Raw genomic sequence first — 12,004 nt, 5'->3', positions numbered from 1 at the left:
AGTATGATAAAATATAAAATAAGAATAGTTATACCAGATATAGATCTTAGATATGATTATATATGAATATAATTAATCATTAGTTTGTGGCAATTACTCTTTATTCCAATATTATAATAATCCTTGCTCTATAATCATAATCTAGGAAAAACCAGGCCATACAGAGATAGGAGCTGAGGGGACATAGTGAGGAGTGACCAGAAGACAAGAGTGCGAGCCTTCTGTTACGCCCAGACAGGGCGACCAGAGGGCTCCTTGGTGTAGTGGTAATGCCAGCGTCTGGGAAGACACTCATTGCCAAGCAGACCGTGGTCTAGCGGTAGTGTAAGCGTCAAGGAAAAACATCCGCTACTTAGCAGACTGGGAAAGGGAGTCTCCCTTTCCCCGGGGGAGTTTAGAGAAGACTCTACTCCTCCACCTCTTGTGGAGGGCCTGACATTAGTCAGACTCACCTGCAGTTATCTGGAGGCCTAACTGTCTCCCTGTGAGGCTGTGCTTCAGTGGTCACGCTCCTAGTCCGCCTTCATGTTCCATCCTGTACACCAGGCTCTGCCTTTTAGATAGCAGTAGCAAATTAGTGAAAGTATTAAAAGTCTCTAATAAGCAGAAATAATGGCATAAGCTGTCTCTCTCTCTCTCTGTCTCCTCTCTCTCTCTGCCTCGGCTGTCAGGCAGGGAAGGGCCCCCTGTCCAGTGGACATGTGACTCACATGGCCTTACCTATCATTGGAGGTGGCTCACTCTCCTTATCCTGCCCCTTTGCCTTGTATCCAATAAATATTAGTGCAGCCTGGCACTCAGGGCCATACTGGTCTCCGTGACTTGGTGGTAGTGGTCCCCCGGGCCCAGCTGCCTTTTCTTTTATCGCTTTGTCTTGTGTCTTTATTTCTACACTCTCTCATCTCCGCACACGGGGAGAGACCCACCGACCCTGTGGGGCTGGTCCCTACACTAGTCACCCTGTTGTGGAATAGAACAGGAGAATTTATTCCTCTCAGGTAAGTGTAACTTTGTATCCATTTGCAATCCCTGTCTAGTGCCCCCTGCCCCCAAGCCTCTGGTATCCACCATTAAACTTTGTACTTCTACAAGATAAAGTTGTTTAGATTGCACATGTGTGAGATCATGCCACGTTTGTGTTTCTCTGCCTGGCTCATTTCATTTAACATCACACCTTCCAGGTCTCTCCATGTGGCTGCAGATAACGTGATTTTGCTAATTTCTATGGCTGAAGAAGATTCCATTGTGTACTGCAGTTTCTTATCCTTTCATCTGTGTGTGGACAAGTAGGTTGATTCCATATCTTGGCTACTGTAAATAGTGCTTTGGTCACCATGGAAAGGCTGATAGCTCTTCAACATACACATTTCAAGTGCTTTCAGTGTATATTCAGGGGTAGGGTCGCTACACTAAAGAGCAGTTGTATTTTTTTTTCTTTTTAGAGGAAACTGCAACTGTTTTTTATAGTGTACATAGTCATATACAGTCTGATTAGTAGTGTTGAAAGGTTTCTTTCTCTGCAAATCTACATTGGCCGTTACCTATAAACATTTTGAGGGGGGTTGTTTTAGGTAAGATTCATTCTAAGTGGATTGAGACCCCATCTGAGTGTGGTTTGGACTTACCTTTGTGGGAGAAATGATGAAGTTGAGCAACTTCTTTTTGACTCCTTAGTCAATTCATGTCATCTTTTCAGAAATGTCTATTAAGGGCCTTTGCCCAGTTTTAGCTTTGGTATTAGTGGATTTTTTTGTTTGTTTCGTTTTTTTCAAACACAGTGGTTTTAGTTTCTGGGACATGTTAGATAACAACCACTTTCAGAGATACAGTTTTTCAGATCTGTCTCCAACTCTGCAGGACACCTTCTCTTTTGGTTCATTGGATTCATTCCAGTGGAACACATCTAAAGGTTTCCATAGTCCTACACGTTTATATTTGCATGTGTTCATGGTGTTTGGGTGTTCCATCACAAAAAAAAAAAGGAAAAAAGATTGCATTGTCTATGGGTTTCTTCCTCCTACCTTTCCCTTTTGTTTTCTTTCCTTTTGGCAATCTGTGTGCATAGATTCAGGTTTCACTGAAGTAAATGCTCACCCTGTTTTCTTCTAGGAGTTTTGTGTTTTCAGGTTTGGGTGGAGATCTTTAATATACTTTGCATTGATTTTTGTGTCCTGTGTAATGTGAGGGCCCATTTCACTGTTTTGCAGGTAGAAATCCATTTTACTCAAAGACTATTATAGAGCAAACTTCTCTCTTCACTGTTGTGATATTTGGTGTTCTCTTGAAAAATGCATTCACCATATGTAATTTTGGGCTGCATTTTTTGGCTTTCTCATTTTGTCCATAGGTTAATCTTTCTGCGTGTTTGCCAGAAAAGGATTGTTTGGATAACTACAGGTTTTTCTTGTTTTTTTTTTTTGTTTATACAGCTCCTAAGCTTGTTCTTTGTGTGTGTGTGTAATAATTTCTACTTTTATTATAGACTAAAGGGTACACACACATGTTAATTACATCTGTTGACTGCATGACACTGGGGCTTGGGGTCCCAACAACCCCATGACCCAGGCAGTGAGCAGAGGACCCACAAGGTGGGTCTTCAGCATATAATGCCCCCTCCCTCTCATTGTTTTTGTGGGGGTCCGGTAGTCACTCTCACTGTCTGTTGTTCCCTTCTTTATGTTCAGGTACATTCATAGTTTAGTTTCCACTTACAAGTGAGAATGTGTGGCATTTGGATGTCTGTTCTGGCTGTAGTTCACTTAGGATAATGGCCTGCAGCTGCCAAAGATGTGATTGTCTTTTTTTGTGGCTGTTTAGTGTTTTATGGTATATAGGTATCACATCTTTACCTTATGCACTGTTGATGGGCACCTAGGTTGATTCTATTTATTTGCCCTTGTGCATGACACTGCTGTGAACATAAAAGTGCCTGTGTCTTTTGGACAGAAGGATGCATTTTCCTTTGGGTAGATCCCTAGGAGCGGGATTGCTGGGTCAGATGGTAGTTCTAAGTTCTTTGAGAAATCTCCAAACTGCTTTCCACAGTGTCTGTACTAGTTTGCATCCCCACCTAGACCACATCAGTGTTTCCTTTCCTTGGCTGCCTTGCCAGGGTCTGTTCTTTGTCTGCACAGTCATTGCCATTCTGAGTGGTGTGGGATGGTATCTCAACCTGCTTTTGACTTCCATTTCTCTCTTAATGAGTGAGTTTGAGCATGTTTTCCTCTTTGTTGGTTGCTTGCACATTGTCTTTTGAGAAGTGTGTGTTCACGTCCCTTGCCCATTTATTAATGGGTTTTTTTGTTTGTTTGTTTTTGCTGAATGATTTGCAAAGGTCCTTGAAGATTCTGGATATTAGACCTTGGTCAGATGCAGTTTGGGAACATGTTCTCCCACTCTGTAGGCTGTCTGTTTGTTGCTAATTTCTTTTGCTGTGTGGAAGCTCTTTACAGTATTAGGTCTGACATGTCAATTTTTGTTGCCATTGCTTTTGGGGACGTAGCCACATAGATTCTTTGCCAAAACCTATGTGAAGAAAGGTATTTTGTATGTTTTCTTGCAGGATTTTAATAGTTTGAGGTCTTCCATTTAGATCTTTTATTCATCTGGATTTCCTTTTTGTGTCTGGCGAGAGGTCGGGACCCAGTGTTTCTCTTCCGCCCATGGCTAGCCGCTTATCCCACCACCATTGATTGAATAGGGCATCTTTTCCCCCTTGCTTATTGTTGTGGATTCTGTAGAGGATCAGTCGGGTGTGTGAGTTTACCTCTTGGTCCTGTCTCGTGTTCCACTGCTCTGTGTGGAAGCGGGTCTCTAACTTTTCCATAAAATTTGAAATCAGTGGGTGAGATGCATTTCACATAGTCTGGATGTCTCAGGATTGCTTTGGAAGAAATTCAGGGTGTTTCATGGTTCCACGTGAATTTTAGCATCATGTATTTAAGTTTCTTTAAACAAATTTGCCGAATAGCAAAGGAACACAATGAGAGGGTAGAGTGCAATGTTTTGGTCTTTCCTTACATTGTAGAATGAGGAAATCAGGGTATTTAGTGTCTCTGTTATTTTGTACCATTGTTTATTCTTTTGTGGCAAGAAGCTTCAGTATCCTCCTTTCAAGCTATTTTGAAGATGCAACCATACTGTTAACCCTGGTTACCCTGCTGTGGAATAGAAGAACAGGATTTCTTTCCTCTCATCTGTGTGGAACTTTGTACCCTTTTCTAATCCCTACTCATTCCCCCTCTTCCCTCCAACCTCTGATAACCACTGCTATGCTTTCCAGGTCTTTGAGATACAGTTTCTCAGCTTCTGCATGAGTGAAAGGATGCAAAGTTTATCTTTCTTCCTGGCTCATTTCATTTACCTTCATGTCCTCCAGGTGTAACCGTGTGGCTCCCATGATGGGATTTCATTGTGTTCTTCTGGCTGAAGAGTATTCCAGTGTCTGCATGTGGGACAGCTTCTCTATCCCTTCATCTGCAGATGGACAGGTAGGTAGGCTGATTTCTTATCTTGGCTAGTCTGCATAGTGCTGGATTCCACCTGCGAATGCAGATAATCTCTTCCATGTCTTGATTTCATGTGCTGTGTATATATACCTAGTAGTCGAATTGCTGGATGAAATGGTAGTTGTCGTTTTAAGGTTTGGAGAAAACTCCAAGTGGTTTTTTTAGTGTGTATACTAGCTTATGTTTCCATGAACTGTGGAGACAAGTTCCTCCTTTGTAGAAAACCCACACATCATTGTTTTGTCTTTTAATATTTTTCAACTTTTTTTGTAGTATCCAGTCCATCTAGAGTGAGATGGAATATGAGTGGTGGTTTTGATTTTGTGTGTGTATGTGTGATTAGTTACATTTGCCAAGTTATTGTTTTTGTTTTTTGGGTTTTTTTGAGATGGAGTCTCACTCTGTCACCCAGGGTGGAGTGCAGTGGCATGATCTTGGCTCACTGAAACCTCTGCTTCCTGAGTTCAAGCTATTCTCCTGCCTCAGCCTCCCGAGTAGCTGGGACTGCAGGCACCAACCACCATGCCCAGCTAATTTTTGTATTTTGAGTAGAGACAGGGTTTTATTATGTTGGCCAGGCTGGTCTGGAACTCCTGACCTCAAGTGATCTGCCCGCCTTGGCCTCCCAAAGTGCTGGGATTACAAGTGTGAGCCACTGTATGCGGCCCACTATTGAACTTTCTACTGCTAAGAGATAAAGTTGTTTAGAGATAAAGTTGATCTCATTCTCACATGCATGAGGTCATGCAGTGTTTGTCTTTCTCTATCTGGTTCATTTCCTTTAATGTCACATCCCCCAGGTTTCTGCACGTTGATGCAGATGACATGATTTCATGAATTTCTATGGCTGAAGAGAATTCCATTGTGTACTGTGGTTTCTGTGTTGCTTCATCTGTGGATGAACAGGTAGGTTGATTCCATGTCTTTGCTATTGTGAACAGTGCTTCAGTCATCATAGGAAACCCGATATCTCTTCAATGTAACAGATTTCATGTGCTTTCAGTGCATAACCAGTGGTGGGATTGCTATATGAAAGGGTAGTTGTAATTTTAAATTTTTGAGGTAACTTCAACTGTTTTGCATCATGTGTACAGTAATGTACATTCCCATCAATAGTGTATAAAAGTTTCTTTTGGCTGGGTGTGGTGACTCATGCCTGTAATCCCAGCACTTTGGGAAGCCGAGGTGGGCGGATCATCTAAGGTCAGGAGTTCGAGACCAGCCTGGCCAACATGGCGAAAGCCCATCTTTACTAAAAATACAAAAATTAGCCAGGTGTGGGGGCACATGCCTGTAGTCCCAGCTACTCGGGAGACTGAGGCAGGAGAATCACTTGAACCTGGGAGGCGGAGGTTGCAGAGAGCCAAGATCATGCCACTGCACTCCAGCCTGGGTGACAGAGCAAGACTCCATCTCAAAAAAAAAAAAAAAGAAAGTTTCTTTTTCTCCAAATCTACATTGGCCATTGCCTGTGAACATATGGGGATTTTTTGTTGGTTTTGTTAAGTTTCTTTCTAAGTAGAGTGAGAGGTGTCTGAGTGTGGTTTGCACTTATACATTTGTGTGAGGATTAGTGAAGCTGAGCAATTTGTCTTTGACTTGTTAGTCAATTTCAAGTTTTCTTTTCAGATACACCTTTTCAGGTTTTTTGCCCAGTGTTGGATTGGGTATTAGGTTTTGTTCATTTTCCCAGTTATAGTAGTACATTCTACTATATAGTAGTATATTGTTGTGCATGTTAGATAACAACCCTTTTCATAGATATGATTTTGCCAAACCTTCTTTCAATCTGTAGGATGCCTTCTGTTATGACTGTTTTTCTTCCCCATGCAGAAGCTCTAAAATTTTGTATAGTCCCCATGTGTTTGTATTTGCATTTGTTAGCAGTGATTTTTGTGTCCCATCAAAAAAAAAAAAAGAAAGAAAAGAAAAAAGAAAAAAAAAGAGGGGAATGTTCACTTTTCCTCCCTGCGGAGGTGGCAGTGAGCCGAGATCGCACCATTGCACTCCAACCTGGGTGACGAGTGAAACTCCATCTCAGCAACAACAACGACAAAAAAAACAGCCTTAAAGATTATTGGTAAAATGTAAATTTTTGGCTGGGCATGGTGGCTCACACCTGTAATCCTAGCACTTTGGGAGGCTGAGGCGGGTGGATTGCCTGAGCTCAGGAGTTCGAGACCAGCCTGGGCAACATGGTGAAACATGTCTCTACTAAAAATATAAAAAATTAGCCGGGCATGGTGATGCATGCCTGTAGTCCCAGCTACTTGGGAGGCTGAGGCACAAGAATCACTTGAACTGGGGAGGCAGAGGTTGTAGTGAGCCAAGATTGTACCACTGCACTCCAGCTTGGGTGACACAGTGAGATACTTGAAAAAAAAATGAAAATTTTTGCCTAGGGTTAAAGGATTGTTTTGAATTAGATAAGATAAAGCTAAAAGTTCAAACAAGTTGTGGAAGGATTATAAAAATTAATCTTGCAAAAGAAATTCCATGTATGGGGCCAGGCACAGTGGCTCATGCCTATAATCCCAGCACTTTGGGAGGCCGAGGCAGGCAGATCTCTTGAGTTCAGGAGATGGAGACCAGCCTGGCCAACATGGCAAAACCTCGTCTCTACTAAAAATACAAAACTTAGCCAGGCATGATTGCACATGCCTGTAATCCCAGCTACTCAGGAGGCTGAGGCATGAGAATCCCTTGAACCCAGGCAGTGGAGGTTGTAGTGAGCCAAGATCACACCATTGCACTCCAGCCTGGGCAACAGAGCAAGACTCTGTCTCAAAAAAAAAGAAAGAAAGAAAGAAAGAAAGAAAGAAAGAAAGAAAGAAAGAAAGAAAGAAAGAAAAGAAAGAAAAGAAATCTCATGTGTGAACATATTTACTAATTCAAAAGGGTATTATATCATTTTTCTGTAAATTGAGCATTGAAATAAAAGCACAATAAGGTACTCTTAAAGCACTTATCTGCTCTTTAGCAAAATTTGTAAAGGGTTATAAAAGGTTTTTGCTTTTTTAAAATTTCTGAGTCGTCATTTTGGCAAAATAAATAACTTAAGGTAATCTGGAATTCTGTTTTATAACATGAAGTGTTTTAAACTTCTAACATATTTAACAGGCTTCCTAAAATCAAACTTCAGTTTCAAAATCATTTTTCCTGACACCTGGATATTGAATGCTACAGCAGGCCCTTGGAACATCCAGAAGGGAGGTAAACAGGATCACCTGACATGTTTAGGTACATGGGATTGCCAAAATGATGTTTAATCTTCTTCAGGTTATATTTTAGGGAATAATATAAATATTTGCTCCAAAATTGTATGGGATTTCTAAAATTTTAATGTCTGAGTATATGCTATCAGGCACAATTAAGGATGTTATGTTAAGTTATTGTAAACCACGGAGATAACCAAATTACTCTGTCAATCATGTTTATGACTGTAACTACCCTGGACATTTTGTTATTCATAGACAATTGTCTTGTTTTGATTCTCTTCAAAAGATGGTTTATAATCAGCTATAGAAATTTGACAGATGCTCTCAAATGCAGGTTTCTGATAACTTTGGAGATTATGACATTGGAATAAAGTAAAAACATACAGGACTCATGAAGAGCTGAAATCCTCACAAATATCAAGCAAAATAAGAGTTAACCAAATGGACTGAACTAGCAGAAAACTGAAGTAATCTTCTGACTTTTGCTTGGAACATTGCTGATCTTTGTCTTGTTTTTCAGAGTCAAGGAAACTTATTTTGAGTTATTTTTGGCCCTTAATAATTGAGTAAGGTATATTCCTGTGAATACAATTTTGAGCATATTTGTCTTTCTCTCTCTGCCTGGCTTCTCCAGAATTTAGAAACTAGTTGTGAGTATTCCTAACTTATGGCAATATAGTTGTTTGCATCTGTGCAATAAGAATCCATTTTCTTTTGCAACAGACAAATGAGTTGTTTTACCAAGGCTTTGACTGGAAGGGTATGCTTCCCTTTAAGAAGTCAAGCTTGACTTGCAAAGCCAATAAAAGCCCCTTAGGAAAATTGGCCTCATACCTTGTCTACACAGTCCCCATATAGGGTTCCTGGCCTGTGGTAAGTAAAGAATGTATGTTTCTTTCTTTCTTTCTTTCTTTCTCTCTTCCTTTCTTTCTTTCTTTTCTTTCTTTCTCTTTTTTTTTTTTGAGATGGAGTCTCATTCTGTCACCCACGCTGGAGTGTAGTGGCACGATCTCAGCTCACTGCAACCACTGCCTCCCAGGTTCAAGTGATTCTCCTGCCTCAGCCTCCCGAGTAGCTGGGATTACAGGCACACACCACCATGCCTGGCTAATTTTTGTATTTTTTAATAGAGACAGGGTTTTGCCATGTTGGCCAGGCTGGTCTTGAACTCCTGACCTCAGGTGATCCACCCACCTCAGCCTCCCAAAGTGCTGGGATTACAGATATGAGCCACCTATGCCAAGTCAAGAATGTCACTTTCTAACAGGCCCAGGAACCCCATGTTCTTGGGACCCCAAGAAGAAAGGAGTTTACCCAACTCACAGGTATTTTGAGGGTACACACCCATGGCTGGGCTCAGCTTGGAAAGTCCTATCTGAGATTCCTTGTGGAACTGAGTTTCATCAAAACCAATCTCAGGCCTATATAAAAATAATTATTCTTGCTGCACTTTATGCAAATAATCAGTCCAAGTATAAGACTAAAGTCTATTTTGCAAACAATTCAGTCCTATCCTGATTTGTTTTTAACAGGAATGGGGACTGGGGCTAGAGAAATTATGTTTCAAAACTTAACATACATTTGTCATTAAATTCCAGACTCATTAGTTGTTTTTAAGTTTTTGCCTACATTTTAGACTAACCCTGCTTATTCCTGTGAACCTACCAGCAATCTCCAACTGCAGCTCAGAGGGAACAAAAGGGATGGGTAATGTAAAAATCTGGATCAATATTCTAGTTCTAAGCAATTATCCTGCAAATCCTGCCCAGGTGATGGGAACAAATAGGGTGCTCATCACCCATCAACTTTCCTTGTTGGGAAAGTAAGACCAAGGGAGCTAACCAAAGCCAAGCCCCATGCACCCAAATCTTAGCAAGCATAACTATAGCCACCAGTTATCTGGGTGTGTAACAAGACATCCTTTTCTATCCCTTGTTGAAGGAGGACTCAACTCCACAGCTTCACTTCAGCATTTGGCTTAAGATAAGGAGTACATATAACCCCTCGCCTGAGACACATTTTTGTCCTAAACTCAATTCCAAGCTTTGTGTCAAAGCCCTAGAAAAGAAAACTGGATCTGAAGGATCCAGAGGCAGATAATAACATAAGTTAAAAGGCACAGCACAGGTGAGCATGACTAATTCCTGCCAATTAAACCAACCTCCCCATTTCATGGATAAAAGTCATGCTAGTATCCATGGTATACATGAAGTCTAGGGAAGTCAAAGGCTCCTGACAGCAGGGGAAATAGTGCATATCTGGGTAAGAGCAGATATTCCCACCCCCAACCCTCCTTGTTAACATGGGTGAAAGCTGCTTTGACACCCATGAGCAGCAAGCACCTGTTGCAGTGGCCGGGACTCAGGGATATAAGACTGGAAGAAAGAAAGAGGGATGCCTCACTTTCTCTCCCTCATGTACCTCAGGTATTTGCTAGGAAGAGAAGGGAATCTGGATGCCTCACTTCCCTCTTTCTAGATGAGTAGACATTCATCTTCAGTATGTAACCCTTTCGAATGCATCCTGAACCCCTGGGACTGCTTTGAAAAAAACACCTTCTTTTTTCCTTTTTCCTCCTCTGTCCTCTCTTCACCGATAGGTCTCTGTATTATGGCACACTCTCCTCAGATCCATCCTCCAAACTAGAAAAAGTTAATTTCCCAAAACTTAAATTGGTTGGCTTAGGATTGGGCTTGGGGGAAGGGAACCCAGTAGGCAGACATGCCAGCAAAAGGGTAAAAGTTTTTTTTTTAACCAGTCGGACTTTTGGCCTCCCTCTCTCTGTGCAAACAAGTAAAAGGCCTTGGGGGTTTTTGAGCTGTCCTTACCGCCCCGTTCATTTCGATACTTGCTTTCTAGTAACCTGGTTTGTCTCTTCTTGCGTTCAGGCCATCAAACTTCAAACGATCATGCAACAGGAGCCTCAGACGATGGACCCTTTTGTCAGCAAGCCTTAGCTAGGCCTCTGAGGGAGATGTGACCACTGCTTTCCCAAATCAGCGCCCCCTGTCAGCAGGAAGCAGTTAAGATCAGTCTTCATCCTAATCCTTATCCTTATAATAACGGCATTAGATGGGCTTTGTTAGAGGAGGGAATGATAGATGCAGGAGGCAGATGAGGGAAGGTCGCTGGAAAATCTCCAACCTGCCCGACAAGTGTTTACATCAAATGCTTTTGTGCAGATGAGAGAACCTGCCCAGGGTCTTGTCTGCGCATGCCTGCAATGGACTGGGGACCCGCCTGGGAGAATGGGGAAATTTGTGCCTTGTGCAGTGGGGAGGAGCCCTGGCCTCTTCACTTTGTGTGTGGTGGCCTGATAGTTAATCTGCGAGGTGGCAGCCTATTGGGGGACCCCTTTTCACTTTGCAAAGGGTTTTTGTTTTCCTTTTCGCCCAATAAATTCCACTGTCCTCACCCTTCAATGTGTCCATGTGCTTAATTTTTCCTGGTCGTGACACAAGAACTTGGATTTAGCTGAAATAAGGAGCAAAAATCCTTCATTATTTACATATGAAAAGTCAACTAACACAGGAGCTAACAATGATAGAGTTACCTAATGTTGAGCTTGAAGGAAGCTAGATGGCCCATAATCCAGCTCCCCAGGACCCACAAGGAAATGAGGCCCAGCGACCCCAAGGAACTTGCCAGCCTCACTCAGCACATTGCTGAGAAGCTGGGTGACCGTGTCTTACAACTGACAAAATAAAAAGCAAGCCCTAGTTCTGCCCTTAGAAGGCATTTGGAAATATTCAGTGAAGTGAAATGAACGCCACAAGGCAATTCATAACTCTCTGAAGAGGAAACAATGCATGCTTTGGTTTCAGGAGAGAACAAGATCACTTCAGGTGTGAGAGAACAAGATCACTTCAGGTGTGAGGGTTCTGGGACCAGCATATATTTTCCCATCTTTCCTGAAAGAAACTAACCACTGTCAACCATGTGGGTGGTAGAGAGGGAGCAAGGCAGCTGAGGCCATCCAGGTGGCTGTTGGACATCTCCCATCCCAGGGCTGCTTACTTCATAAGACTCAATAAACTTCCACCTGGGGCACTGCAGGAATTAACACCTGCCTTCTCACGATCCAAAAAGAATTAGCCTTTTTCTCCTTTTTATTTTTATTTTTATTAGTTCTATAGCCAGCTGAACTGGAAATTCCACTAGGATATTCAGGACTCAGACCCTGAGGCATCTAGCAACAGAGCAGGAGAATCTTCCCTAATAATCTTAATAACCAACATATACTGAGCATTTCCTGTAAGCTAGAGGTTGTTTTAGGTT

The 12,004-nt window shown here is 42.0% G+C and overlaps 1 protein-coding gene across 1 annotated transcript in view; it reads left to right on the top strand.

The window, feature by feature from the left end:
• Window positions 1-11,142, top strand: part of LOC100995628 (cleavage and polyadenylation specificity factor subunit 6-like) — a 110,081-nt gene extending 98,939 nt beyond the window's left edge. The window contains exons 4-7 of the transcript XR_010108960.1: window positions 1,182-1,286; window positions 4,379-4,490; window positions 5,309-5,414; window positions 7,629-11,142. The gene's annotated coding sequence lies outside the window, so the exon portion shown is untranslated. The remainder of the gene's footprint in view (window positions 1-1,181; window positions 1,287-4,378; window positions 4,491-5,308; window positions 5,415-7,628) is intronic.
• Window positions 11,143-12,004: the final 862 nt, after the last annotated feature.

Source organism: Pan paniscus, chromosome 10 (genome assembly GCF_029289425.2).
Source record: "Pan paniscus chromosome 10, NHGRI_mPanPan1-v2.0_pri, whole genome shotgun sequence".
In the NCBI taxonomy this organism is placed as follows: Eukaryota; Metazoa; Chordata; class Mammalia; order Primates; family Hominidae; genus Pan; species Pan paniscus.
The sequence above is the reverse complement of the archived record's forward strand: the minus strand, read 5'-3'. Positions and strand labels throughout refer to the sequence as shown.